General features: G+C 36.2%; 1 protein-coding gene across 10 annotated transcripts in view; it reads right to left on the reverse strand.

Moving 5' to 3' along the window:
• Nucleotides 1–25,984, reverse strand: part of Klf12 (KLF transcription factor 12) — a 390,323-nt gene that overhangs the window by 328,158 nt on the left and 36,181 nt on the right. For 3 of the 10 annotated variants that reach the window (XM_063246841.1, XM_063246837.1, XM_063246838.1), the window contains exon 2: nt 16,794–16,870. The exons of the other annotated variants lie outside the window; for them this stretch is intronic. The gene's annotated coding sequence lies outside the window, so the exon portion shown is untranslated. The remainder of the gene's footprint in view (nt 1–16,793; nt 16,871–25,984) is intronic. 10 annotated transcript variants of the gene reach the window in all.

Below are 25,984 nucleotides of genomic sequence, written 5' to 3' on the forward strand. Positions count from 1 at the left end.
CACAGTGACAAGTGGTAGTAAGCCTTGACACATGTATTATTGCACTTTTTGACAAAAGATGTTAATGTATGAGTTGTTTTTTCTAAACTAAAACCCTTGGTCTAAAACCCAAGTATTCAAGTTTACTTGCAGTGTTGGCATTTTGTGTTAAGTAAGTCGGTTCGGAGTTGCAGTTTGACCACTTGGTCTCTAACATGTTCACCACTACTGGACTAGGGTGAATAGTTTTTGTAACAATAACTATACTTACCCATCAGATTTTAGAACCAGAAAAGCCTTAGTTAACCCTTATTTGGAACTCAGACCTAAAAATGCCACGTTTTCAAATGATGCTTAGATAGACTGCATGATTTAAACAAACTAACAAAGATATCAAGTTATACTGAAATTTTTAAAAAGTAAGTAAGTAAAACACATTATGGAATCAACGTAAGTTTTATCCTGTATTTTCCCATTATACTACTCTAAATCTGATGCACAAGTATATACATTATTCTGCCTTATTCATATTGAAATAGATGTGTATAGACATAAATATACCTACTCCCAATTCATACACATTCTACTGTTCTCCATCTCATTCACACACATACTCTACGAATCTGATTCATATACATATACATGTATGCATATCTATTAGATTCATACATACAATTCACAGATTACTAGGACTGATTCACCCACCCAAGCATATACTGTATCTAATTTATATGCAAATTCATATCGAAATACACACATACACACTAAAACAATGTTTTTTTACCGTGAGAAATTTCAAATGTGAACCAGCCATCCACTAATTATAGTACTCCAAAAACCAAAACATACCATGAACTAATTTATCTATACCTTCATTTATATCTAAGACTTCCTAAGGATTTTAAAGAAATGAGACTAATGACCATGTGGAAATTTGGTTGGTCTCTAGGCATTCAGTGGCATGAAAATTTTTATTTCTTAAATCAAGAATGTGGCTATGGATGTTGTTATACTCTTTTCCATACTATCAGAGAATGACACACACAAAAAAAACTAGGAACCAAGAACAGCATTCAAAGTCCTTGCTCTAGGGTAAAATCCCAGTTACTGAGTCCATAATGCAAGAGTTGTGTGAGATAAAAGTACACACAAGTGGCTCAGGACTCTGGTTACAAAGTGACCAGAAGGGATATTCTCCCCTCTGATCAAGGGCTGACAATACAGAGACGCTGAACAGTCTCTGAAGACATATGACATGAGGATTTCTACAGGAGTTAGAATGAGCAATGATTAGGACTCTACAGGTTTTACGAAGAACAGGATATGAGCACTGAGGAGAAAGAAATGTGAAGACTTTCATGGTAACTCACTGATTCTATGATTCCTGAGAACTGAACTTGCCCCCTTGGGACTCAGACTTAAAAGAATTAGAGCAGATCTAGACAGTAGAAAAGGCCTGGAGACTGCAGGAGCAAGAAGGTGCAGAAACAGAAAATGTGAGTTGGGGTGGGTATTTAGCATGGCCTGTGGGCCGGCAGGCGAGACTGAAAAAGATGCAAATGGGAAGAAGACACACGGACCTAAATGACTCCAGTTTCAGACTGTAGTGCATGTCACTTTCAAAATGTCTACTGCATCAAAAGGCAATTATTTTGAACATTTGCATTCTTAAGGTACTTACTCTATTGGTCTAGCCAACTTTTATTTACCCATAAATAATTTCCCTTGTTATTAAACATAGCTACTACCAATTGATGTATATATACATATATACACACATATCAAAAGATACTCATTATTGAAACTATGAGGCATTACTTTATTATCCTTTTGTAGAATAGTCTAGTTTTTAATGAAATTCAGAAAACATTATAAGTAGTAGTGGTGATATAGCTTGTGAAGTGTACACATCTTTCTGTTTTTTATTTATTTAAAAAAAAAAACCAGATAGGTACTGGAAGAGTCCTCCCCAAATGGATGGCACTGTCACTCTGACCTTGGAAGATTGCTGTAAAAGTCACTAATCAACTCTTCAGAGGAGGCATTATTCCTCACAAAAGAAATGTGCAGCTTTACGCAAATAAACCATAAGTACTTTGAAGACCATTTCAAACACCTTATCCATAGCCCAAAATAAATGTCTGCTAAGGATCAAAAAGATCGGACCCTGGGCAAGGATTTAGAGGGCAGTGCAGGCGGGAACGTAAATAACTGCCTTTCAAAAACTGGAATGAAAATCCTTCTATCAAGAAATACAAGGAAACCTGCAAAGTTTAGCAGGTCAAGTACAAACTAATGATTGAACTTGCCAAGAAAGAATTTGAGTAACCTTGCAAAGTACACCAAAGACAATAAAAAATGTTGCTTATTAAGATAAACCTTTTAAAAATACAGGATTTTCTGCAAAGCTTATATGTAAGATGAAAAAGAAACGTGCATATAAAACTAAACATTTGCCTTGGTATTTACTAAGAGAAGTATTAACATTTCACAAATATCAACTTATCTTTTGAAACAGGTTAAAGTAACAAACATCAAACAGATTCTTAAGGAAGAATCTAAATCTCATTCAAACTAGATATATCAAAATCCAAAACTTGATTAGCATTACCAAGGTAGAATCTTTAAACTGAATGTTGAGGCAAATGCAAAATGCAAATTATAGCCAAGCCACTATACAGAAGGCTGTGGTTGTTAACAGGGTGCCTAAGCATTGAATTTGCAAAATGAATGCTTTCCAGTATTAAAGAGAACACACTGAAAGAAAAGCAACCAGGAATTAATGGCATAATATGGCTGAGTATTTTACTTAATGGCCATCTACAACTTTAAAAATCACTGTATACTAGAGTTTGGACATGGAGTGTCCCCAAAGGCCTACATGTTAAAGGCTTTGTCACCAGCCTGTAACACCACTTAGAGGTTGTGGGACCTGCACAAGGTGGGGGTCTAGTGAAAGGAAGTTAGATCACTGAGGGCTCGTCCTGGAAGCGGACCTGTAGGAACCTAGAGACTTCTTTTCTCTTTGGTTTCCAGGTTGCCATGAGATGAACTGCCTCTCCATCGTCCCAAAGCAATGGAAACAAGAAATCACAAACTGAAACTATGAACCAAAAACCTTTCTTATTAAGTGGAGTGTTATGTCTCAGATATTTTTGTCACAATTAAAGAAAACTGAGTAGTAAGTTAAACCTCAAGACTAGTTTTAAAAATTACACTTCACCATGGTCAAAACAGTAAATAAATGACAGAAAACTAGATGTGTACACATGAAGACTTCCAGGAGGCAAGTACTCAAAGTGAAGTTATTTAACATTTTTATAAATGACAAGAGGGGGAAATGTAAAGGAAGTAAATAAGTTTGCACTGAGCTCTTCTAGCTACCAAAATGCCAAGTAAAGATAAATGACCTTTTAGTATCAATCTGACAAATATGGTAGGATCCTTTTACCCAACATCCACTTACCCAACTGTCCAGATTAACCAATGTATTCCCCTGGGAATGTATCCATTCCCATTGTAAATCATACTGACTGATGCACCTGGAACATTCCCAACCAGCCAGCAAAGGAAAAAACCCCTGTTCTCTGTGGCTGAGCTTTTATTTTCAGTAAGAGTAGTTTTTATCCTAATCTTCCTTCTGTAATAAATAGTATCACACTGAAACATGATTAACTATTGATGTGGTAAATTATTTAAAGAACTAAAATGGAAGTAGGAAAAGCAATACATTACCTATTATATGAAAAGTTGAATACCTTGAAAATGTCAAGTGGCCAACTACAAAAGGTTTTTAAACTGCCATTGAATAAAGTGTATCATAATTACAAAAATAGGAAAAATAAATGAAAAATGCCTCCAAAAGTTTTTACCTTAAAGGAACAAATTGGAGGTAACAGACAATCCATGAGTAGAACTTAGATAATACACTTGTGGGTCCATACTAGTACTTTGGCCCTCCATCTAACATTTGCCCAACAGACTTGACATTCCATGCTTGAAATAAAATACTTTCAACATGTATTATCATTTTCGTGCTCCTCTATTGTCACCAATTTTGGACATTTGATTCTTCCTTGTTCTGTCAGGAAGCTCCAAGGTATTCATTCAATGGTATGCCTATGAAGTGTCAGACAGTTTATTAAGCAAAAAAACAGAGTTTGGAGTAAGAGCTCCAAGGAGTCAAGCATTCATAGGGCAGGTAGACATCCTAACAAGTAAGATCACTCTAATTACTCGAACAACACTGTACATCATTCTAATTACTCGAAGAAATATATTCTAATCAGCATAAAAATATAACTTGGTCAGCCAAAAGACAGGATGAGTTAATGATGGTGAGACTTTAAACTCTTAAGAGAGAATTCAAATTATGTGAACCAGGTAGGAACGCATGCTCTATCAGAGCACAAAGGCAGGGCACCACTAAGGAAAACCATGAAGTCCTAGGTACTAAAAATTTCCACACAGGAGATAGTGCGAAGATAGAGCGGAAGCCAGATCACAGAGACAAAGTTATCTGAGTTTCGTATCATCAATTATGAGGAATCATATTTTAAACAAAAGAACGGCAAGATCGTATTTAGCATCCTTTCAAACAGTTTAAACAAACAAGTGGAAGTAATACAGGACACATTCAATTATCAGATTATCAAAATTGCCTAATAAAAACAGAAAAATAAAGGAACAAGATTAAAGCAAAATCCCCACGATTTGGTGACTAAGGAGAGATAAAAGGGGTTAGGGATATTAATGACTTAAGAATGGACCTCAGGTTAAAGACTTTAGCACCTGGTAGTCATAGATTAACAAAGGAAAGTAGAAATGAAGATGTTCTGAAATAACAGATAAAGAACCCAGATGGGAACATGATAAATTTGAAATGCTACAGGTTGTATCAAGAAGGAAATATTTAACTGGAAGTTGACTAACAACTGCTAGCACTCAGGAAAGGTGAGTAAGTCTCTTTCTGTGTAAGCAGAATGTGAAGCTACTGAAATAAGTGGGCAACTTAGGGAAGCAAATATAAAAGAGATAAAAGGCTGAAACTCCTCTAAACACAATGTTAGGAGCAAGAAGGAAAGGAAGTATCAATACCAGAAACTACAGTTACATAAAGGAAAAAACAACAGGTTTCAGAAAAGAGCTCCAAAGAAGACAGACAATACTTACTATTATGGAGACCTAAACCCACCCGTGTCCATTTTTAGGGCTGGATTTTTTAAACTGTAAACTTTTGTTTTTGTTTTTCTTTTTCTTTTTCTGACAGTGGTTCTCACTATGTAGTTTCTGCTGGCCTTGAACGCACTATGTAGCCCAGGCTGGCCTCAAACTCATGATAATCGTCCTGCCTCAGACTCCCAAGTGCTGGCATTATAGATATGTATCACAATGCCAGGTAAAACTCTAAATTTTACTACAGCAAATCATAAGATAAAGATTCTAGTCTTTCTGCTGTTATGCATTAAATGTATGTGTGTCCAACAAATCACATGTTAATGGCCTGACACCAATGGGATGCTGTTAAGAACTGAGGCAGTTGGGAAGTGATTAGGTAATGTGGGTGGAGATTAGTGTCGTGAATGGAGTTAGTATGCTTATGAAAGAGATTCAAGGCTGAGGATGTAGCTCGGTGGCAGAGCACATGGTCACCATGCACAGGCATTACAAAAGGAAGGAAGGAAGGAAGGAAGGGTGGGAGAGAAGAAAGGAGGGAGGGAGGGAGGAAGGAAGGGAGACACCAGAGAACTCCCTGGCATGCTTCTGAAACAGCCCTCTGCGACTCACAAGTGGAGCCTCACTCAGATCTAACCATGCAGGCTTCTGATCGCAGACTTCCAGGTTTGAGAACTGTTGAGAGAAACAAGCTGTGATGGAAGGGAGGAAAGAAAGGAAAGAGAGGAGAAGCAGCAGCAGCAAAGGCAGCGGCAACAGCAGGAGCAGAAACATAGGAAGGATATGAGACCAGCGAAGGAAACTGAAAAGACTAGCCAGTGACCACGTCAAATGCACAAGCAAGGCAAATTCGCCACCCCAGGAAACCGCTGCGCTTAGCAGTTCAGGGGGCAGGAGCCAAGTGTGAGCAGGTGCACACACTTAAGTGCAGGGCTGGAGAGGGCACGGAAGATGATGAGTGGAAATGAGCCCTTTTACCAATCTCTCCCTTCACTGAGAGCAAAAGAGAACGAGAATCTTTCACCGAGAATAAAACAAAGGAAAACTTTTTTAAAATGTACATAACTTTAGAGGTTTTTATCTGAGAGACAAGGGTCAGCAGAAGAAAACCTGTAGGAAGAGAGCTGCCAAGGCATCACCCACAGGAAGGCCAGCAAGTAACTAGATGAAGAGGACCAGTGTCAGCAATAGTCTTATCCAAAAGCACTCAACCACCACGGACTGGGAAAGAAGGAGAGAAATCAGTCCTTAACCTGACCCAGGAAGAAACTGAGCACGTTTCTGAATTAGAGATTCATTTGCTGTCTCGATGACACAAGATTAATTGCAGAGGAGAATGGCCTTGTTCAAGCCCCCGGAACTGGGGACCTTCTAAGGCCTGGGGGTGGGTGGATAGTGTTTCCCTGAGGGATAAGCAAAAGAAACTTCACAGGCAGGAAGTATCTGGTCAAGGTTCTGGAATCCTACGTACAAGTTATTAATAAATTTAGGAAATGGGCCTAATGGTCATTATGAAAAATTAATACAAGATACCTCCCTTTTTTTTTTGTCTTTTTCCTTTTCATCGGTACCAGGGATCGAACTCACGACTGCCTGCTTGCAAGGCAGGCGCTTATGCCGCTGAGCTAAATCCCCAGCCCCACAAGATACCTCTCTTAATATACAAACTACAAACACATTAACAAAACACAAGCACTACTCAAATGAAAATGAAAATAAAGCCTACATTATCTCTACAGATCTGGGATGCCTGTCATACTGTTAATCACCACTCCTTCCTAAATAATATTAGAGATAATTAATAACCGAAATATTGGGATGCCAAATAAAAATGTGTTTTAGTCTAGAAGTATAAGCTAAACAATCTACTGACTTTCCAATGCAACTTGTCCATTCATCCTAACATCAGTGTACCCACAAGACTCTCACTAAAACCTGAGAGAACAATAAATAATGGATCAAACACTATTTTACATAGCAGGCAGTAGACTTACATAAAATAATTCCTTATCCACATGACTAAAGTTTCTATGTAGTTCATGAAGCTTTATACAGTTAAATGAATGAGTGAGCCAGGTATGGTGCCAGATGCCCATAATCTTCACTATTCCAGGGGCTGGGGCAGGAGTGTAGTAAATGCTCGGCCAGCCAGGGAAATTCAACAAGAACCCTTCTCAAATAAAACTGTAAAAAGATCTAGGTCCTGAACTGGTGGTGCACACCTGTGATCTTAGTACTTGGGAATCCAAGGCAGAAGAACTGCCTCAACTTAGAAGTCAGCCTGGGCTACACAGTGAGTTAGGGCCAGCCTGGATACACAGTGAGAACCTGTCTCCAGGAAAATAAATAAATAAATAAATAAAAACAGGTATGGCTATAGCTCATCAGTACAGCACCTAGCTGGCACCTGCAAGGCTCTGGGTACAATTCCTAGTACTCATTAAAAAAAAAAAATACATTTTTTAAAAGATGGGAAATTAAAATGGATTCAACAGAAACAAGGAACAGTTTTTTTAAAATTAAAATATGAGTGGATGGTGTCAAATGGGAAACTTATATTGCTCTAAGAGACAAAACTTCAGAATAGGCTATGGAGCTGATCCTATAATGATTTTTTTATGATTTTTAAATTGATGCTGATGAGAAACAATGAATGACTATGTACTAACAGAAGGATATAAAACACAATGGAATTTAATAAGCAGCATTTAAATTTTCCTTTTCTTCAGAACAAGTGGAATAGAAAGTTAGATCACAGAGTATTCAAACTTCCTTATGAACTCCCTCATTTCTTTTCCAAAAGAAATTTAACTAGAAATACAAATGCGCCTGGAAATAGAACACTTCAGAGGAGATCTGTACCTGACTCGATACCAAATTATATCCCACAGTACTACTTAAGTGTTGGCATTTTAGCATGTACTTTTTTGTACCTTTAGAATTTAGTATGGTGTCTGGTATATGACACATGTTCATTGGGAGAAAAAAATTTCATGAAAAGATGATTATAAAAATACATGAATAAATTTTGCCAACCCCTAAAGCTTTACTGTGTCTAAGATTTTTATAGTAGAAAAACATGAATTTATACTAAAGTTTATCCCCTTTTAATTATCTAGAAGACACTAAACATGTTAGAAATAGCACATAATCACAGTGTTAAGTGACAACTTTCTTGAACTTAAATTGCATTTGTGTTACACCACCATCCTAGACACTACAGAAGATTATCAGACAGTAGCAATACAACCATCTACTTAACTACTTGTTTTGTTTTTTTTGTTAAATATAAAATTTTTCGAGTCAGTTACCCAAGACTAGGGAAACAAGAAAGGAATCAAAAGCAGTCATGTTGACTTCTACACTTCCTTAAACATCCCTGAGCCTTTTTTGAGGAATAGGAAGTTCCAAATCCTGCTCCACACTGCTTAAGGAAACGCTTTGTGCAGGCTGTTTTTAGAGAAAACAGTCAATAGCTATGCTGCTCCTTTGAATTCAGCTGCACCAGCTGCTGGCTTAAGGACACTGAAATCACGAAGTTGTGTTCTAGTGGTGGCCACACAAAAGCTCCTTTGGCATACTTAAAGGGTCCTCAACAAGCAAAGTCTCTTAAAAGGCATACACAGATCTACACACGTCCACAGAATAAATTATTTGCAAAATAGAACAACAAAGTCAAACAGCCCAAGTAAGTACAAGAAGTGAGAAGGAAATGCAATGGAAGGAAAGAGCCTCCAGGACTGAATTCCTACAGCATCACGTACAGAAGAAAGGCGGAATTTACTTCTAAAAATATTTTCCCTAAAAACACAGGGCATGCCATTTCCAGTTAACATTATTCACTTTCCCATATATAAATTCAATCGTGCCAACAGTGGCACTGACAACTGCAACAGAAGAAAATCCCTTACTTCGCAATCTTTCTTTCTTCCCCTGCTTTATTTTCAACAGAAGCACCACAGTAACATGCACTAGTAATACAGAATTCAGAAGGAGTTTTCTATATGCGGAGAGGCTGGGCGAAAGCTAGAAATAACAACATAACAGAATATCTGACTTTAAAAAGCAAAGCAAAACATCCGCCCTTATGCTGCTGTTTCTTACTCTTAAATAGGTGGGTGTTTTTGCATTTTACTGCTTCAAAGTATTTTTTCCCTATAGGTATCTTTAAAATATCTAAGCAGCTATTGGGAAGCACAGGAGAGAGGAGCAAACCCAGTGAGCACTGCATGCTGGGACAGGATCACAGCAAGCCACCTCCCACCTGTCCCCACAAGGGCCTAGCAGACCGCTGGGACATGAAGTCTCCAGGCTGACCTGCAGAACTTCTAAGATAGCCTTCTCTAACTTAAAGTCCACCCATCAGAGTGATCCTTTTCTCGTCATCCAACGTGGCCTGTCTCCAATCCTACCCAAAACTCTGTTTGATGGGTTTGTGACTCAAGGGGAATCTAACAGTAAGGTCACCAGTCTTAACCAACTCATCCTGATGGCCTCATCCTGCAGGAAGCGCGCAAGTCCCTGAATATGAAAGTGAAAAGAGACAAGTGGGGAAGTCGCATACAAGGCTTGGAATGTTCCTGGACATCAAAAAGACACAATTTCTGCAAAAGATTAGAAGCACACAGCACAGCAGTGTGCCAGGAGGGCTCACTGTGATGCCATTCGATTCAACAAATATTTATTAAGTATCTTTTGCCAACTCGAATATAAGGAGGACTCCAAACTGTATTTACATCCTCATGATATAAAACAGTGCTGGGACAGCAGGCATTTAACAAATGTGGAACGAAGGAAAGAGGAGAAAGAAGGGTAGTACACAACTTCCACAGGATAGGTATTGACTAAAGTCCAGGGAAGCGAGGTGAACAACATGGTAAACACATCTTAGAGATGCTGGTCAGTGATTTAACCAAGGCTCCATGCCCATCTTGTAATCTGGCTTTCACTCAATCAATCTCCTTTCTTGAAGGTCAGACAGAATGACAAAAGACAAACTAGCTTTTAAAACTTCAAACTGTAGACTGCTGGTTCCTAAAATTTCAACATGAAATAAAACAATGGCTCTCAACACTGCCACAGGTTGGCGCGTTGGAATCATGTACCAAACTTAAATTTGTGAGGCATTAGCAAATGCATTACATGCCAGATTACATTATTTAATTACAATCTCTGGGGAGCAGGCAAAGTACTAATATTTTTAAATACTCACGTGAGTCCAACATGCATGAAATACTGCTCAACAAACAATGCTAGTTTTAAAGAAAATCTCACCTACTGTTTTCTCTCCATGATCTATTATGAACCTAGTAACTAAAACTGAACTCTAATGTATACTTAGTAATGACAATGTATATGTTTATAGTCCTTACTGTAACACACCAAACTCATCTGTTTTATTAAAAAAAAAAAATTAGCTTCTTCCTGACCACAACTCTCCAGAACAAGAGTGGAGAAATACTAAGACAAGGATACAACTTTTTAAAAAGCTCTTCAGGTTTTCCGTGCTCAGCAGCTGGCACAAACTGTTAGGAAAATAATCACAACACAATCAAAAGTTTTCAAACCCCATTCGGGCAATAATTTGAAGATTAATTATTGTGTTTCATTACTTAACATTTTTAAAGCAACTCTATCCTTAATCAACAAAAACAGAAAGTAAGTCATATATTCCTGTATGCTACTGGGTAAGTGTTCATATGGTTACAACTCTATGATGATCCTAAAACTCACTGAAATGTACATTTAACAGGTAAACTATTTTGGGTACAAGAAGTCTATCTCCAAGTTGTTACAGTTGTTAAAGTAGGCTTACTTTCTTGACTATATTTAAAATGATCATTTTAGTAATTAAATGTCTTACATCTTTGTGCTGTGATAACAAAATGCCCAAGAGTAGGTAATTTATAAAAGACAGAAACTGAATTCCTCATCATTCTGGGGACTGGAAGTCCAAGATGGAAACATTGGTGGGTTCAGCAACCTGAAAAGAGCTGCTGTCTGCTTCTAAGTCGGTCTCTAGAAGCTGCACCGTCCAGAGGAGATAAACGCCGTGTCTTTACTCAGAAGGAGGCAAAAGTGTGACCAAGCTACCTGAAGCCTCATTCACAAGGGCCCACTTTTAACACCACCACATGGGCTCTGAGTTTCAACGCCTGAATTTTGGAGAAACTATATGTAAACCCAAACATTGCACATGAACTGGAATTAGTTCACCAAATATTAATATGTCACTTTTTAATGTTAAATCTCATTTTCTTTTCCCTGTTTTCTCAGAGTACATTCTTTACTGAAAGAGTATGGGCTTCAAAAAAAAAAAAAAATATATATATATATAGGCTTCAACACCTTTTAAAAAATCACAACCTGCAGCAAAAAAGTTGAAACTATATACATTAACAGTAAAATATTATGATTAATGATACTATAATTGGAGGCAGAGGCCGCAATGTAGGTAAATTAGTAAATACCTAAGTTTGATGTGCTGTAAATAAAATGGGTCTAAGAGACATAAGTAGCAAACACAAGTTCTGACCTCATTAGTCGTGTGGTAAGTATCCTTGGACAAATTTATAAAAATTATAAATCACAAGTTTATTGTGAGAACAAACTGAAGCAATGTGTAAGAAATCATTTGAAAATTATTTGGTGTTTTATAAAAAGTGTTGAGATTATTTTGGCTTTATGACAGAAAGAGAAGCACAAGTTCTCACAGATTATTTCCTCCACAAAGCTCCAAAACTCTCTTCACATACTTTTTCTTACAGCTTTGAACTGCTTAAATTTTTTCTTGTCTGTATTTTTCATCTGTACAAAAAGAGACCTGTTTACCTTTTAGAAATTATTAAGATCTCAAGTCTGAAGAGCTGGCTTCCTTTGGATCAAGGAAAAATATGTTTTTCTAATACTGTAATAATTACATGTTGGTTTTGTTTGTTTGTTTTGTGGGTTTTTTGACCACAGTCCCAATCAGCCAGGATAAAAAGCTACAAGGAACAGTTACTAAGGGACATGGAAGCTCTGGACTATCAAAGAGCAGATTTTCACATTGGTTCTTATTGGGAAAGATTCATGTTTATGGAAAAATGACAAATGTAAACTTCCATACATATAAAAGCAATCATTTTACAGTAATTGCTCTCTCCTTTCAAAATTCCATCAGTGGGCACCACTACAAATAAACTGACTCCACTGCAAAAAAAGTTGCACTTTTCTCCAAAGAACAGCACTGTTACCACAAAAGTGTTAAAATTATTAAACCTTCTTCTCATCTAGAAATGGAAGACCCAGGTTGGTAGAATTATTTTTCCAAACTTTTTTCAGCATTACAATTAACTTTTACAGGATGTAATTATAATAAGTGAGCATAAATTTAATACTTTTTTGTTAAGGTATTAACAGACTTTTACTTTGCAACTTCAACTTTTTTGTTAAGGGTTATTACACTAAATTTTCTTCTTTGTAGTGATATGGAAATATATTCTCACATGTGTGTGAGCTGCTCAACTGTAATTAATGATAGATTTTTAGTCTCTATTATTGTGAGGAAAATATTCTGACACAAAATAAATGAAGCATAATCATTCAGAATAATGATTCAAATGTACTGATTAATAACACTGAGAAGCTTCTAGTTCTTGAGTTAAATTAAAACATTTACAGTCTGATTACAGAAAATCATAAGAGGTATCCCTAAATGATACAGAAATAACCTATGTTACTTCACTAGAAATGAGTTCTCACAGCCTGTAAAATGGACCACTATTTTATGTCAAAAACAGAAGTCTATCCATTTATACAGTGCTAAAATGGTCTTCTGAGATGTTAAAAGTGTGGCAGAGGGGAGGGGGGAGATAATATTTACACAAACATTTCAGAGCACCGATATTTACGAAAGTCAAGAGGAAGAAGCAACATAAATGTCTATCAAAGTATAGTATCACTATGCCTTAGAAAAGAAAGAAATTCTCCCACATGTCACAACTGGGATCAACGTGAGGACATGCTGCCAAGTGATGTTAACCTGTCATGTCTGGGTTCCACATCTAAAATAGTCAAAAGTAGAACTGTGGCTACCAAGGGATAAGGAGTTTTTCAATAGATACACAATCAATTTTGAAAGATTAGAAGATTTTGGAGGTCCGCTGCACACTTAGATGCACAATGCTAGTGAATCAGTTTTTATGCTTTAAAATGATTAAGATGGAAAGAAACAGAAAGAAAAGCATTATCTAAGCATTATCTAATGCTTTTTTTTTGTTTACTTATGTAAGTAAACAAAAGATTTTCTGAGTCCTATTCCAACTTTACTGACTTAGAATTTCTGGAGACTGATCTGAAATAACTGGTGTTTGTAAAAAACCTCTCTGAGTGACACTCTAGGTGCAACATAGACTATCACATACATTACTCTCCAAGTCAGAATTAACCCAACCATCATGGGACATGGCAACAATGTTGAATACTTCCCTTTGTCTTTAATAATTGCTTATAGGCCCAAAGCCCATGGGCTAGGGACCCCAGCGTTACAGTATCTCTACTGTATCTCCTCACCCACTGATGAACTGACACCAGTGGGTGCAGCCCAGGTCCACTGACAAGAGCAGCATTTGCATCACACTACTGTTGAGGAAGAGTTCAAGTCTTCTACTGGCATCCAATTGCCCAGAAAGTCTCTGGTATATAAGGGATCAATCCTGACTCAGAGTTCTAGAAAACCAATAATGTTATACAAAAGCAAAAAGTCAAAGAGCCTGACAGTTATCATAAACAGGCTCTGCCTCTTGACAGATCACCTTGAGCAAGACACTGAGATTTGATTACATCATTGAAGAATAAGAAGGATGTTAACAATGACAGATGTGCTGTGAAGTTTCACTGAAATAATGCATGTAAAACATTCAGCAGAATAAATGATGCAAAATAGGTTCTCAGTAATTAGCAGCTGACATTACCAATGCTGCTGGCCCCTTCAGCTATCTGCTCTTTCATTAAAAATTACCTTATTAAAGTACTATGGGGCAATTCATTCAGGACCTCTCCTGTCTCTTGGGAGCTATTCCTATTTTCCATTATCCCTCCTCTCCAATACATTTTCCTACTCTTAAAAAACGATACTATGGAATTCAACAATAATCATTCTCTATTATATGCAATGAACTTTGCATTTATTTCTAATATATCTCAAGGGCCCTGTTTCATATTATTATATATTTTTCTATATTCTTTGAAGTTCTTCAAATGGTACTAAACAAACAGCCAACATTTTATTTAGCAACTCAACCATTTCCTCAATAGTAAACAACTATGGAAGCAAGGAACTATTGTAGGCATTATGCAGGGAACACATGGGTCACCACTCCTGAGGGAACAGTACAGGCTCAAACCTGTTACTTTATTATTCACTAAAAAAGCACAAGCATATACATACTGCTCTACAGTGGTATGAAAAGCCTCCTTCCACAGATTTATACATGTTGTCCACACTCAAATTCTGCCAGAGAATATCAACTTATTAATAAATCAACTTATTAATAAATCAACTTATTAATCAAACCAATTTCAACTATATAATCTATGGTGCCTCATGTTGTAGTCTGCTCAGTAAGTCAGTCTAAAAATCAAAACCATCTATACATGTTCAAAAAGTTTGCAAAAGAGCTACTGCAAAAAATTTAAAGTCAAAGAGACAGGCACAGTGGCTCATGCCTGTCTAAACCTAATCTTTCGAGAGGACAGGCAGAGAACCACAAGTTTTAGCCTACCCTGGGCAACTTGGTGATTTTGTAAAACCATGTCTTTAAAATTTTTAAACTGAAAAAGAGGACTGAAAATGTAGCTCAGTGTAAAGGCCCTGGGTTCAAATCCAAGTACTATTAAAAAAAAAGCCAAAGAATCCTTTTATGTCCTTTAAGGTATGATGTTCCAACACTGTTGATAAAAGAACAAAAGGAATTCATGTAAACAAAAGATTTTATACATGATGTTCTAAAATATTTTAATATATTCAGAGATTAAGCATTCTGATTCCAAGATGTCCTCCTCTCCAGTAAGATTTCTTCCAGTCAGGAAAAAATGGAAGCATAACTTAAAGAAATTAATGAAGGAAAGATTCTGTTAATAAAGCAAAAGTCAAATTTTCTCCATTCCTGCAATATCACCATTTCTCCCAATCAAGCCCTTTTCTTTTCAGCCCCACTGACATCCTTACCCCCTTCCAGATTCCACAAGGTGAAATGAATTCTCCTCTAAGAATAACCAAATTCAAGACATTTTTAGTGAAGAGGAACATGTACATATTTTTGTTCAAGATGAGTATCTAGTTTGCTATTTCTGGCAAAAGGGCAGGAAACATTCAAGGTTGTCAGTATAACTTTTATCTCTTGTGATTTAACTGGACCTTTAGCAAGCACAGAATTTAACTTCAAAAGAAAGAATTCTTTTCCATGATTGAACAAACAAACCCAGAGAGCATTTTCCCCAGGGTAGAGAACACACTGACAGACCTTCAAGCCAGTTAGGTTGGTTAAACAAGAGAGAGAAAGAGACAGAGAGTAGAAAAGCAGAAGATAAAAACAATCCTCCTCTTGCATTAAGTAAAGCAAAGTAAGACAAGCACAGATAAAGAAAAAAATCTTTCTACAAAGATAATCCAGCATATAAGTAAAACATAAGGATCAATCACTTAAAGACAAGAAGTTCAATTATGGTTATCTAAAAATAATACTGAAATAGATTAGGAAGTGGATTTATAACAAAGTACACAACAGAGTAAAATATCCTAACTTAAAAATGATTTGGCCCACAGAACAGGCATCATTTCTAGATCATCAATTATTTAAAATTTTATAAAGAGTAATGGTATTTTAGACAAATCCAACTAAATTCATTTCATTGCAACAAGCCTTTTGTGAACACGTTCCCATCTATAACACACTCTAGGTTCTCCAACATTAAGCTATATAACCCAACTCAAAGATACGTACTAAGTAACACAGAAAACACATTATCTTCAAGTTTTTGTAGTTCACGCTGAAATATGTATTAGCTTCAATTACATGAACTTGTCATGTTTTGTAGCTTAAAAATATTTTCATAACTGTAATTTCATAGGTTCAATTTTAAAGCTAATGAAATAAATGAAACAAGAGTCTACTCAAAAATTTCTCACTGGGGATTTAGTTTAGCAGCACAGCACCTGCCTGGCAAGCACTAGGTCCTAAATTCTATTCACGGTATCAAAAAAAATAAGGCTATTAACTCCACCACTTGGAAGACTGAGGCAGGAGTATCACTGTAAAGTTCACATCTCCCAAAGACAAATAAATAAAGTCTCAAATATACAAATTAAACTGTAAAACCAGAATTTATTCATTACGAGTTTGAAAAGCAAGTTGACTTCTTGGAGCAGAGGGTATACAAATTAGATATGAGACTTTTGAGTAGAAACCTGAAAAAGAGAAGACGTAGTGAGTTAAGGTAAATAAGGATTTTAGATGGAGAAATCAAGAATGTAACTACAAGACCCTAAAGCATGAAAGACTAATTCCAATGGTAAAATCATCTGTTTTCATGTTATAAAAGAGGTGTGTGAAGTTTCAAACTAAGAAATAATTTAGGCCAAATGTGGTGGCGCATACCTGTAATCCCAGCACTTTGGGATACTGAGATAGGGAGATCCCAAATTCCAGGCCAACTTGGACAACTTAGCAAGACCCTGTATCAAAATAAAAATTAAAAAAGAGAAGATTAAAGAGCTAAGGACAAAGCTCAGTGAAAAGGGCCTGCGTTGAATCTCCAGTACCAAAACAGGAAAAAAAAATTATTTTTAGATTCAACTCAGTGATTTTGATACTATATCTCACACCCAATAAATATTTATGATGAAGTATATTACAGCTTTTGTGTTACACTATTTTAAAAAATGAAAGAAAGGAAATAAATTATCCAATCCCTCCCTCCCAAATTACGACAAACACTCTCAATTTCATATAAGTCTCAGTATAAAACTCTAAAAGCTGTTTTACTCTGTTACAGACGCAACAAGATCATGCATCAGATTAGATAGCTCTGTTTCTTAATGGGCACTCAAGATCTCTTTACTTTTCCTTATGATTGTCCGTCATCAAGGTTCCTGAGACTGCCCCAAAGATCAAAATTTTGCAACATCCCATTAAATTTCAGAAGTCAGATTCTTCCCATTACTCCATTTACAGATCAGTAGAAGTAACTATCATTTACCAAGGTAGTGGCGAAACATAACACTCACTACAATTTACTGAATGATTTTTGCGGGTGCTGATTTTTGCCTGGTATGAAGATGATAATGAATTCTAATCTACTGCTCCCCGTTACACATATTATTCTTAGCCACAATCACAGTGTTTCATTTAAACTTTAGGACTGTATTTAAATGGACAGCTTAGGAAACAATAAAGCCAAAAAGAACACTGTAGCTGTATTCCAAATTTAGAGTAAGTAGGAAACATCAGGGGAATTTTATCTATTTCATCAAACAATAAAACACTCTGAGCCAGCAACTGAAAGAGGCAAAAATAAATAAATAAATAAACGGGAGGGGAACTTTTTTCTTCCTTTACTGGAGAGTCATTGTACTAATAAAAATATTCCTCAAAGGCATATAAAGTCTTATTATTGTTTGCTGGAAGTTCTTTTTTTAAGAACATTGTAAAATGTTGTGCTACTTATGTAAACAATGGACCCACTGTAACATATTACAGTTATATATCATGACAAGTTAACAATCAAGACTCAGACAAGAATAGAGTTAAAAGCCAAGTGAAAAAAAGAAATGGGCACTTGGAGAAAGACACAAAAACCTAAAGAGGGAAGCACACAGAGGAAAGTATTGACAGTCAAACCCACATGATAGAGAATATTCTACCTGTTAGACCTTTTCTTTTTTCTGAAGATACCTGTTGTGTTTTTATGAACATACACAAAAATGAGAACACTTCTGACACACAGAACTATGTCCAAGGCCGAATATAAAACACATACTTTGGAGGTTTTTCCCTAGCTAAAGCCTACATAACAGTGTTAACATCAAATACCAGAAGAATATATAGATAGAATTATAACAAGCACCACTACAGTGACTCCATCAAGAGTTGTCTTCACATACCTGCTATACACTGGGCACTGTACTAATTAGTTTACACATAATTCACCAAATTCTCACACCTATTTGAGGTAGCTACAGTAATTATCACTCCTATTTCCACACACAAAAACCAAAGTTAAGAGAATTTTCCTAAGAAGTTTCCTAAATCCAGCATCCTTAAATTCTGGAAAAGGAACTTAACCCAGATGATTAGAAAGTTGATTCCTGGCTACCATCTATTAGCCAGGAGTCCTCTAAACTTAGAGTACATGATAGGCAATAGGGGATGTATTAAAATGTCAGAAGATCAGCATCATCTTCAGAGATTCTGACTCTGTCATCTGGGGTTAAGCCCAGGACTCTGTGTTTTAACACACACTTCAGGTAAGTCTGGTGTAAACGTCTGGAAAAAACTGTAAGAAAGCTACAATATTGTATAGCTTCCAAGCAAAAAAGGCAACTCTCCACATTGAAATAGATTATTTACACCTGCTGAAAGCTTAATTAAGCAAATGATTAACAGCAATAAATTTTAAAGTAAATTGTACTTAGTCTGTTCTATATTTTATATATAAAAACACATAAAGATACACTGAATTTTTAATGTTTCATATGAATATAAAATATTGGTCTGAATTAATATTTTAGGGAGAGGGAGGAGTTGAGGATCACCAGCTAGCATTTCTGTTTTAAAGGCTTTAAATCCGCTATACTTCTCTCCTTCATCTTCCAAAATATATACTATCTAGAGCTATTTGACGTGCCACTGAGCATGATAAAGAATTACGGCATTATTTTGAATAATTTCATTTATGGTTAATTCTGACAACGTAACTTGTTGAACAGAGAATAGAAAGCACAGCTCAGGGAGCAGCCACAGGTGTTCTGCCATCAGCAGCGCACAGGACCAGACGCACAGGCACCAGCAAGAGCATGTGACGGAGTGTGGATCCAGATCCTCTGGCAGAAGATACGCAGCTCAGGCACAAGACAGCACAATGTTTCTTTAAAAAAAAAATTTTTTTTTGAGGCTTTTCTCATCCATGAAAATAGCTGATGCCCCCTGGGCTCTGTGAGGATTGTGCATACAGGAAAAGTTCAGAATCTTTTGCTGAAGCAGTCTCTCACAGCAGCACCATATAGGTCTGATGATGCATGGGATGGAAAGGGCCTCAATATCTACTCAACATGTAGAAGACACCAACTATGTGCCACCATCTGCGAGGTGCTGGGCTAAAACACTAAGATCCACACTCCTTGCTCTCAAGGAGTTTATGACCTGACTGAGTTCAAGTTTTAGGCCCAGTGGCACCAGCTTCCAGCCGTGTCATTTCAAGCAAGTCACTCAACAGCCCACGAGCCTCAAGTGTCTTTAACTGTGAAGCAAAGAAACAAAAAAATAAGTTCTTTGGGTTACAGCATGAAACAAGACTTATATGTAAAGTATAAGACATTAATGCACAGTTAATTGATGTTTCTCAGTTCACTGTGCAAAGAAAGCTAGAACTGAGCTATCTATCAATGAGGCTCAATCAATGTACAAATAGTAAAGGAGCAGAAAAGAAGGAACCACCAGTTACCACACTCAAATCCATTCCTACTGAGTGCAGCACTGATGAGGGGCATGACCCAGGGTTCTTTTTACCAAGATACTCTATTCCCGGAAGTAAGTATTTCACAAAGTAAGTGATTGAAAGAGGGAGTGGTATCCTGCAGAATGGAAACAAAAAGCATGGTTCTGCTCTCTCCCAGCATCACAGCGCCCCTAAAAAATTGAAGTGTGATTTTTAAAACTGCATGAAAGAAGGATGGTGAGCTCAGGTCAAATACCAATTCTCACTGCTAAGCAAACCCCTCTCTTTAGCAATTCCATTAAAGGTAAATACTCTTCTTTGGAGAAAGTAAATGTATCACAGAAACTACTGTACAGGTAAAAATGTTCGCGAATGCTATTTTTCAACTTGAGTATACCAAAGGACAAAAACAGAAAACAAGCCAATCAAAAATCACAATGCAGGGGGCTAGGGATTTAGCTCAATGGTGCAGTGCCTGCTGGCCAGTCTGAGTTCCTGAGTTCAATTCCCAGTACCAAAAATAAAATGAAATGAAAAAAACCAAAAATCAGAATATGGTCATCAGATGGTATTTTTATATATACAATCCAATTTGCAAGAAAAAGCATAGGGCCATAATTCTATATACCAGAATTACACTCCCATTCCTCTGTCACTATACAGACAGGCACGCCTAACATTTTTTAACAGCTAAATTTGTTTTCCTGACAAATGAAGATGCTGATACTAACTTGACCTTTTCCGACAGGGCTTTGATAATGACAAGATGGGATTATGAATGTGACTGTGCAAGAAATTATTAAAACCACTCACAAAGAATTATGATTAAAGATATAAACTTCAATTGTATGTATGAGGGAACGTTACAAGACTTTAATTATTCTGGATTGTATAGCAAACCACTTATGTCCAAGCTCTTAAGAAATAAGAAATTATTCTAATTTACCTTTAATGGAAAATAACAAATATCTGTAGAATTCTTATGTACTAATCATCAATAAAAACAGTAAAACTATAAATGTAAATATAAGATAAATCTCCATAAAATTCATTTTACTCTATTTACAATATTAAGTCATTGATTTTAGACACATTACAGTTAATTGAGTCATGTATATAAAGAGAGAGGGAAGGGAGAGACAAAGACAGAGAGAAAACATTTTCACCAAAAATAAAAACAAAGGTGGAGGGCCAGGGATTTAGCTCAGCAGCATAAGCGCCTACCTGGCAGGTGTAAGGTTGCGAGTTCAGTCCCCAGAACCAAAAAAAGAAACAAAGGTGGAGCATGGATGACAAACCAGGTCCATAAATACAATAAGCTATGTTTTCTCATTTTAAAATCTGTGACTGTGTTCTTTGCAAACCGAAAATATTAAGTTTGTTCCAAATGTGATGGTGAATGTTAATTCCTAGGCCATTTTATTTAGTAAGTATATATATTTAGATAACTCCATCAAAAATACATAAATTATCAATAACAAGTTTAAAACTTCATGAATGGTCTATGTGTTTAGGTGTTTATACATGAATTATGACAAAGACACTATTAAAAAACCTGAAAACAGGTGTGCCTTATACATACGAAGGCAAAAGTCCTACACAAAATACCTGCAAACAAAAGCCAGCAATATAATTATAAAACAATTACAAACCATGACCAGCTGGGATTTATCCTATGTATCCAACAGTGATCTAACATACAAAAAATTACTTACTAAAGGGCCAGGGATTTAGCTCAGTGGCACAAGTACCTGCCTGGCAAGTGCAAGGTCATGAGTTCTATCCCTGGTACCAAAAAGAAAAAAAAAAAAAAAAGCACAATACCATGGCAAGAAACTAAAAAACAAAACTATCTGATCTCACCAATACATACGAGGAGGATAACAAACTTCAACCACTTTTTTGATGAAAACAGTCATCATACTAAGACAGGAGGGAATGTCTTCAACATGATATAAACATCTGCATAAAGAGTAGAACATAATCGCAAAAGATTTGCCTTTCTAAAACAGAAAACAAGGATGCTTGTTCCCACAACTGTAATTTAATATTCTGTTGGAAACTCCAGCGAGAGCAATTAAGCAAAGTAAATGGCATCGTTATTAAAAAGAAAAAAGTAAGTTTAACACTTCAGATGACATGGTCCTGTATATAAATATTCTAAAGAATACAGTAGGGGCTGGGGATTTAGCTCAGCGGCATAAGCGCCTGCCTTGCAAGCAGGCAGTCATGAGTTCGATCCCTGGTACCGATAAAAATGAAAAAGACAAAAAAAAAAAAAAAAGGAATACAGTAAAAATGGGAATTAGAATAGACATGTCTAGCAAAACCGCAGGATACCATATCAATATATAAATCCCTACTTTCTATACACGTGCAATCTATAAATAATCTAAAAGAGAAAATTAAGAATATAATTTTATTTTACTTTACTTACAATAGTACTGAAAGTAGTAAGTAGGAAAAAATTTAACAAAACTAAAACAGTATAATCTGAAAATTATAATAAAACACTAAGAAAATTAAATATTTGCATGAATGAAACATCTTAGATTGGAAGGTATATACAGTATTAATACTGTAAGATAGCAGTATCCTCAAACTGATAACCAATACAAAAAACCAATGCTTATTATAACTCCAGAGACTTCTCCCATGAGCTTAGAAAGCTGCACTAAGTTTTGTGGCGTATACCTGTTCTACTAGACATTTGGGAGGCTTGCCCGAACGCAGGAGCACAAGGTTAAGTTGGGCAACAGAGCAAGACTATGTCTCAAAAAATGGAAGGAAAGGGTTGGGGATTTAGCTCAGCGGCATAAGCACCTGCCTTGTAAGCAGGCAGTCCTGAGTTCGATCCCCGGTACCGATAAAAAAGGAAAAAGACAAAAAAAAAAAAAGGAAGGAAAGAGAAAAGATAAGAAATTTTCCAAGATTAATACAGAATTCCAAGGGTGAAAAAATTATCAAAGGAAGACTCATACTTTCTAATTTCAAAGCTTACAACAAAGCATTGATATATAGACATCATAAAGACATGCATCAATGGAATAGAAATGAGAGCTATGTGTCTATGTTCAACAAATATTTTAAAGCAGTGCAAAATCACTAAACAGAAAACAAATTGTGTATGTGGGTCAGTGTGTATGCATATGCATACACACATCCATACATAAAGGGTTGGACCCAGGCCTCTGAACTATACCCCTAGACAAAGAATGGTCTTTTTAACAAATGATGCTGGAAAAATGAATACCCATACCCAAAACAATGATTTTTGATCCTTATCTCACATCATGTATAAAACTTAACTCAAAAATTGATTAAAGGCCCAAATGTAAGACCTAAAACAATAAAATTCTTAGAGAAAAACACTTGGGTAAATCATTTTATGACCTCAAATTTCTAGACATGATTTCTAGAAACCAAAATCAGAAATAACAAGAAAAAACTAACAAGTTCATCTTTTTACTATCTCTATATTTTTGCATTTTCCAGAATGTTATACGATTTGTATCATATGGCATAATGTATTTTCAGAATAGCTTTTTTCACCTTTTATGAATGTAAGTTTCCTTCATGTACTACCTTAGTTTCACAGCCATTCTTTTTTGGATTAATAATACTTCACTGTCTAAACATACAGTTTATTTATGCAAGCACTGACCAAGTGATATCTTGGTTAGTTCCAAACTGTGCCAATTATGACTATAAACCTAAAAGGATCACTGGTTTCAAAAAGTTGGAGGGGAGGGTGAGATGAACAGGTAAAGAATAAAGGATTTCCAGGGCATTGAAAACAATCTGTATGATACTAAAGAGGCTATGTATGTATCATTAAAAATCTGTCCAAACCCACAGCAAGCATAACAGCAAAAATGCACTAGTGAATTATTTAGATTCAACAATAATGACATATCAGTGTAAAACCATCAACTGTTACAAACACAACTCTGATAGGCAGACATCAATCATGGGACAAGGCTATGTACAGCTACACAATTTTCCTATGAACCTGACACTGCTCTAAAACAAATCTTTAAAAATAAAGATCAGTTGGGCTTCATCAAAATTTAAAAACCTTGAGTAAAGAGCATTATACGTTTCAGAAAATGAAAAGACAACGTACAAAATAAGAGAAAAACATTTCCAAATCACGTATCCACCTTAGGTCTGGTATCTAGAATGCATAAAGATACCTCAAATTCAGCAATGAAAAAGCCCAATGAAAAGCAGATGAACAACTTAAATGTACATTTCCCTCCAAGAAAGTATGAAAATATCTAACAAGCCCAGGAAAACACACTGGACATTACTAGTCACTAACGAAACGCAAAACAAAACCCCTCTGTAAGAATCCCCAAAAATGAGCAGCAAGCCTGGCACATAGAACTTCAGTAATTTTCTCCCCTTAAAACCACCAAAGTTTCTACATCTATCATGCGTTATAAGTGTAACTTGAAGCTACATATTTATCTATGAAATACCTTGTATAAGTAGTACAGTCTACAATTAGCCTACTCAATGCACACCATACTATTTTTTTACTTGTTTTTCACTAAACATTGCTCAAATTTAAAGGAAAATTCAATTCTAATAAAGATCTCTGAGATTTGACACATTAAGTTTACATTTTGTGGACCGTAATTATACATCCTCCAGACTGGGTTCACGTTTTTCAAATCTGAACAAACACACACAGAACAAAGATCAGTTCATTTCCTTTTTTTCCTTTTTCCTTTTTTTCAGATCCAGTCTTTAATGAGATACGCCTTAAAACACCAAAAGGGACTTCAGAGTAAAAATTTCAGAAGTTTATGACAGCGCAAGCACAGTGAGTGAAACCCGTTTTCTAAACTCCTCAAAGAGTAAGTTATTTGAGATGAGTGAATTTTTGGTACAGTGAACACTTTCAGTGCCATATTTTCACTATAATTTTAAATGAAATGTTTGTAAGCTACACACTTACAATGACTTAGTACAAAGACTGTACTAAATTCAAAAGGCTTAAAACTATTCTTAGTGTCTCGGGTTACCATTTGGAACACTTGTTCCTGTGAGGAGATGATGCTCTCAACGCTGTCCAGAACAGCTAGCTCTTGGTGTGCTGTGCTGCCATCAGAAAGACACGCTGGTAAGATCGAGGACCGGGTCCAATACACGTCCTGTAGCTTTTAAACCTTCACGACATCCTCTGACAGATGCAGCAGGCTGTCTACCAGACTCCCTCTCCTGACCATCATTTCACAGGCTGTTTGGATCAGAAGAGGTGGAATTTTACACACACTATGAAGTTTCCTTCTGTCATGTTTATTTGCTGGAGAGTATTTAGAAGTTTCTGAAGGTTTTCTTTTCCAATTATAAAACTCAGAATGCTTCCATCTGAATTAAGAATACTGAAAGGTACCAACTTCAAATAAATCCTAAAATTTTCCATGAAAAGTGTAAGTGCTCATCATAAAAGTGTAAGCTTTGTTACGTTTACTTTCCTTTACCACGGTCCCTTTCTCAGGAACTCAGTACGGAGCTCCTAGACCACACAGTTACGCCAAAAACTAAGTTCCCTACTTCTCTAGCACAGCAAACTAAAGACAAGCACTGAAGATCACAGTCGTAATGAATCTGTATCCAGCTTTCACAGAATCATCTACTATGCAAGATGTATTCTGACTAAAACGCCACTGTCCAAGATTCAATTACTTAACTTTGTTTCTTCAGGTAAACTATTTCTATGGCAGAAACAAAGACCTAGGTTTCCTTTAAGCTTTTTCAAATCAATATTTGTAAATAATGTTTCTGTTTCCTTGGACATTGAGTAGGTAATACTTATGGCAAGAAAACTCTACCAGAGCCATTTTCATTATATCCTTGGCTCATACTCATGATTATCACATATTAAAAGAAAAAACTGTCTTTTAGTATCATTGAAAATCACAGGAAAGGAGACAGAATGCCAATTTCTCAGCCTGCTTCTTTTCTTACAGCCTTACAGAAGAATAAACAAAATAAAATCCTGCTCAGAGAGCTCCAAAAGATTGGAAAGTAGTTTATGCTCCAGTTCAATAAATGCCCAAGACAGTACATGGCATTGTGAGACAAAAGCTGGATTTGCTACAAACACCAGGTCAGACATGTC

Source organism: Cavia porcellus, unplaced genomic scaffold (genome assembly GCF_034190915.1).
Source record: "Cavia porcellus strain 051 isolate PalLab524CR breed Dunkin Hartley unplaced genomic scaffold, mCavPor4.1 scaffold_4, whole genome shotgun sequence".
NCBI classification, from domain to species: Eukaryota; Metazoa; Chordata; class Mammalia; order Rodentia; family Caviidae; genus Cavia; species Cavia porcellus.